Raw genomic sequence first — 6,000 nt, forward strand, 5'->3', positions numbered from 1 at the left:
GATATTTCATTTAAATAAATAAAATTAAGTAATAATTTGACATGAATAAATAAATAAATAAATATTATATTAAAATACATAAATAAATACAAAATGCGAGTAATTACAGTTTTTAATTAAGTTAAGAAATTAGTAAATAAATAAATAATACACCTAAAAGTACAATGCTATTAGCAAAAAACATAATAATAATAATAATTGATATTATTAATATTATTATTATTAATATTATTATTATATTATTAAATATATTATTATTATTATTATTATCATCATTACACTAAATATTTTTCAGATACATTTGGACATTTAATTGTTAATTATGTAATTACATTAAATATTAGTTTAAAATAAATTTTAAAATACAAAATGTGAGTAATTACAGTTTTTAATTAAGTTAAGAAATTAGTAAATAAATAAATAAACAATACACCTAAAAGTACAATGCTATTAGCAAAAAACATAATAATAATTGATATTATTAATATTATTATTATTATATTATTATATTATTAAATATATTATTTATTATATTATTATTATTATTATTATTATTATCATTACACTAAATATTTTTCAGATACATTTGGACATTTAATTGTTAATTATGTAATTACATTAAATATTAGTTTAAAATAAATTTTAAAATACAAAATGTGAGTAATAAAAATTTTTTAAATGAATAAATAAATAAATAATACACCTAAAAGTACAGTACTATTAGTGCAAAAAGTAGAATAATAATAATAGATAGAAACTAAATATTTTTCAAATATATTTGTACATTTACTAATTGTTAATTAATTAATATTTAAAAAATATATTTTAATATTTAATTAATTTTGTATAAATTTGGGGCTTTATACAAGAAATTACATAGATGCCTTATGAATTTGAGAAATACTTTAACTCAAATATTTCTGCTCGAAAATGATTCTCTGTAAAGGACTATTGCTCATTTTTACAGGTGATGGATCAGACTCAACTTTAGTGAAGGGTTCGAATGTTGGTGAAGACGTCTAAAGCATCTGTCACACAGAGGTCACACGGAGTGCAGCGGTGCATGCTGGGAAAGAGGACATTCCAGAGCCCCGTCTCCCAAACCCTCCTACTGAAGATAAAGACGAGAACAACGAGCCACCAACAGAGACGCAGCAAACAGACCGTCTTTGTCCTGCGCTTCCCCCCGTCCTCAGGCCTGAGATCTCACACACACACACACACTCGCACTAGTCCTGTCTCTGTGTGTGTCCTCTCGTAGCTGATAGGAGCACAACATCACAGCTTCAGTCTGTCAACACAGCATCCCGTCTGATTAACCTCAAACCGAGAAACACCACACAGGCGGACGACGAAGCACACAGCTCTGACCGGCCACCACTCTCGTTCTCAGCGCTAATAACTGATCGCTTCAGTGTCAGTTTCACATAATAAAATCATTCACACTTACATCGTTATCTCATGTCCATTTATTGATTTATTGGTGAAGTGTCTGTGTAATAGGATCTAATGTCCAGTCAGTCGGTCAGTTTTCACTGGTTAATAATCTGTTGACTCTGTAGATTATGTTCATAACCTGATATAAAATCTTCATCAGATCACACATCACATGATCTAACAGACACCGAACGATTACCAATTATGCAATATTATACAACAGTTTGACAAACAAGAATTAATATAGTTACATTTTACACACTATATTGTCTGTTTTTGCTCTATTTCACAAACGAAAATAGCCACAAGATAACAGCAATGTTTCATTACTCAGTGAATCCATGGTTTTGAACGAATCAGTGATTCAATTGTCAATTCTGTATATGAAATCATATACTTCCCTACTATATAGTCAGCGAAAAACAAAATGTGAACAGAGTAGTATGTCCGAATTCACCAGAACATACCTTTCTAGGCAGTTGCTAAATAATTACTTATTCAAAATAAGTATTTTGAATGAATCAATGATTCAATGATTCATTCATAAACACAGTCACTCGATTCATTCTTGACTGAATCAGAAGGACAGGAACGGTCTCATAGCAACTAAAACTCATGCTTAAATATTACTTTGCATTAATATACTTTCAAAGATGCCTGAAAGAGAGATTATAATCAGATGCAAAACAGATGCAATTATTCAGAAGCACCCTGAATCAGACGCAAAAGAGAAATAATGTAAAACAAGAATAAACGAGCTGAACATCATGAAGTATTAATGCTGATCTGTGACGGAGAATATGAGCTCAGATCTTGAGTTATAGACTGTACTGGACTGAAAGAGCGCAGCTCTGTGAATGATCTCTGATCTCAGATCTTTTGAGATTGAAGATCATACTCATTATTTCTCTTTTATTTTTGGAAAGAAATTAAAGCTTTTATTCATCAAGGATGCATTAAATTGATCAAAAGTGACAGTGAAGACATTTATAATGTTACAAAAAATTTCTACTTCAAATAAATGCTGTATTGTATTAATTTGTGAATCCTGACGAATAAAATGTATCACGGTTTCCACAAAAATATTGAGCAGCATGACTGTTTTCAACACTGATAATAATCAGAAATGTTTCTCAAGCAGCAAATCAGTATATTAGAATGATTTCTGAAGATCATGTGACACTGAAGACTGCAGTAATGATGCTGAAAATACAGCTGCGCATCACAGAAATAAATTACAGTTTAACACATATTCACATAGAAAACAGCTGTTTTAAACTGTAATAATATTTCACAATTTTTACTGTTTTTACTGTATTTTTCATCAAATAAATGCAGCCTTGGTGAGCAGAACTTTCAGAAACATGTACAAATCTTAATGACACCAATCTTTTGACTGCTGTACACACAGCATATATTCTGAACATAAAAATGCTGAGTACTTATATGTGTATTTATTTTGTATACTGCATATCTCAGCTCTACGCTGTCAGCTCAGTTCAGGTCAGTTTATATATCTGTGTAGAATCTGTGCAGGTATTTTTAGACTTTAAAATCCAAACCGGTCCAGGACGGGGAGAAATCTGCTCAAAAGACACTTGAAAGTGTTTCTACGGGATTTGGTGACGAAAGTAGGCCAAGCGGAGCACAGAGATCAGCTCGCGCTGATGAAAATATTAATATGACACACAGACACAGGAATCAGAGATGACATCAGGACTCTGTGTGTGTGAGTTATTGTCATCTTCTTGGGTTTGTTCAGCGTCAGAATACCCAGCATGCCTCAGCAGCCCACGGGCTGGAATAAGCAGCATTCGCGTCCTACGACACGCTTCTTTCCCACGGCACACGGATCATCCGCGAGGAGGCCATCGCTCATGTCACACAAACACGTGTCTGCGGAGCCTCGGCTAACGCGGCCCATCTGCTGGTTATGGATCGCTGGGAAGCCAGCAGTATATTCACTCAAACACAGACTCCAGTCATTCAGTGTCCCCAATACTCTCCGTCTGACTGGAAACGTGACGGTTGAGCTGCTATTGTCCCGTCGACCTGAAGCGCTCCGGAGCAGCAGACAATGGAGCTCCTCACTCATTAGCATTGTATTAATTGGGAGACGTGACCCAGTAATGGAATGTAGTGAGAGTGTGTGTGTGTGTGTGTGTGTGTTTTTGTGAAAAGTCAGGACATAGATGTGTATAATGATGAGGGTATGGCAGGTATTACAAGGTGAAGGTGGCATCTCAGGACATTGCTCCATGTCCCCACTTTTCAAAACGCTTATAAATCACTCAGAATGAGGTTTTTTTGGGGAAAGTTGAAATGCACAGTCTCCTGTAAGGGGTAGGTTTAGGTGTAGGGTTGGTGTAGGACAATAGCACATACAGTAAGTACAGTATAAAAACCATTACACCTATGGAGAGTCCCCACAAGGATAGCAAAACAAACCTGTGTGTGTGTGTGTGTGTGTGTGTGTGTGTGGCGGGTCACCAGAAGTTAGCTAAACATGAACATGACACCCTCCACATTTGGAAATGGACTTTTTCAAGAAAAACTGGGGTGTATATATATATATATATATATATATTTTTTTTTTTAAATTATTATATTCAATTTTTCTTCATTTTTATCTTAATTTAGATCATAAAATAAAAATAAACTCTAAAATTATATATATATATATATATATATATATATATATATATACACACACACACACATATATACACACACACATACTGTATATCATAAAATAAATTAAATGATTATTATTACAATTGTTATTAAATAAATTATTATTATTATTATTATTATATATTAATTATTAAATACATTATCGTAATCTATATTTTTAAAATATTTATATTTATTATAATTTATAAGATTATAAAATACATTTTGTTATAAAATGATTTTTATATTATTTTCACATAATTAATCCTAAAAATAAACCTATTTTACCTTTTTTTTCCCCCATAAATATATATACTATATATATATATATATATATATATATATACACACTGACTAGTTAAAAAGTTCATAAACAAAACCATTGCTCTAACTCGGGCACTAACTGAAATAACGCTGTTGGTTTTTCCATTAAATGTGGACAAAATAAAAAAAAAGTACGTCATAAATTAAATATAATCGTATGACACCTGATTCAAACCGCGCGCGCGCCCGCGCTGCACCTGCTCGCGTCACCTGAACACATCACAACTACTATAACATCAGCATCATCACATTACACTACACAACACAACACAACACAACACAATAAAATACTGAGTATTACAGTCAGATATTATATTTCATGCCATTCTGTCCCCGTCTGACACTTCAATCCGATTAATAAACGAGACGAACTCACATCAATGAGAGCAAATAAGAGCGAAATATCACCTGAAACCGTCACATCTGAGAATATCACCTCATAAAATATCATGTCTCAGATAATGTAGCTCATAATCATGTGAGGAGCGAGAAATTAGAGATTTTGACACATTTGTCCAGTCCAGCGGTCCCGCGCGCTCCTGCGCGTTAAACTCGGGAATAACGCGATTAAAGCCCGATATAAGAGAACAAACAGCAGCTACTGACCTGATAAACCCGGTCTGCGGCTCGTCCGGTACCGTGTCCGTGTCCGTCTCTGTCCCGCGCTGCGACTGACTGCTGGACTCGCGGATCTCGGGTGCGCGCAGCCTCGGGGACGCGCAGGGCTCAGCTGAACTGGGACCAGCAGCACGCGCTAAAACACACACACACGAGCATCACTGGTGCAGAGGGATCGAGTTCAGTGTCAAATATGAAGAAGAGAACATGCTCGATATGATTAAGAGTCTTTTAGTTCATGTCTGCGGTTTTCGGCACAGCATATACTCCTGAAAGACGACAGTATCCACATGTATTATTTCCCAATCTCCAATAACGTTTTTCTACGGTTTCCATTAAGTTATGAGACCGTAATTTCCTAAATATCCAGTTTGTTTAAAAATAAATAAATAATAAAATATGAAGGTTAAGGGAACATTCCAATGTATCATTTTGCAACATTATGAGAATGTTACTTTTGAATCTTCTCTGAACATCCTGAAACAAGTAACAACAGTTCAAAGCCTTAGATGAGCTAAACACTTCAGAATAACAACATTTCATGAGTGATGCATAAATAATGTTTTTGTACTTTAAAGACCGGATAACTCTGAAGAAATGTTCTATTAATGTTATTTAAAGCATGTTTGATGATAACTGAGAATGCACTGCCAGAACATTCTGAAAATATTCCCTCTTAGTTTTACCCTCTAGAAATTAAAACAGCCAATAATATTGATGATTTATGTGTATATATATATATGCAGTGAGAGTGTGATCTTCATCTGAGGAGAGTCTCTGTCCTCTGTTCGTTTGTGAAAGTGCAGTGGGATGATGCAAAACTCAGGAGTCACTGGACATTTCCCAGAATTCAATTTGAAATCAGCCAGGCGTCACGTCTGAGAGCAGAGCGCCTTAAACTCCATCAGATACAGATGAAGGCCTGATGTCACTGCAACAGATGAAAGA

At 34.1% G+C, this 6,000-nt stretch overlaps 1 protein-coding gene across 1 annotated transcript in view; it reads right to left on the reverse strand.

Annotated features, from left to right (window-relative positions):
• LOC131534183 (neuronal cell adhesion molecule-like) overlaps window positions 1-5,197 on the reverse strand; it is a 66,889-nt gene extending 61,692 nt beyond the window's left edge. Inside the window, 1 exon segment of the mRNA XM_058766881.1 lies at window positions 5,041-5,197. The gene's annotated coding sequence lies outside the window, so the exon portion shown is untranslated.
• Between the last annotated feature and the right edge of the window lie 803 nt (window positions 5,198-6,000).

The sequence above is a fragment of the Onychostoma macrolepis genome, chromosome 25 (assembly GCF_012432095.1).
Source record: "Onychostoma macrolepis isolate SWU-2019 chromosome 25, ASM1243209v1, whole genome shotgun sequence".
NCBI lineage: Eukaryota > Metazoa > Chordata > Actinopteri > Cypriniformes > Cyprinidae > Onychostoma > Onychostoma macrolepis.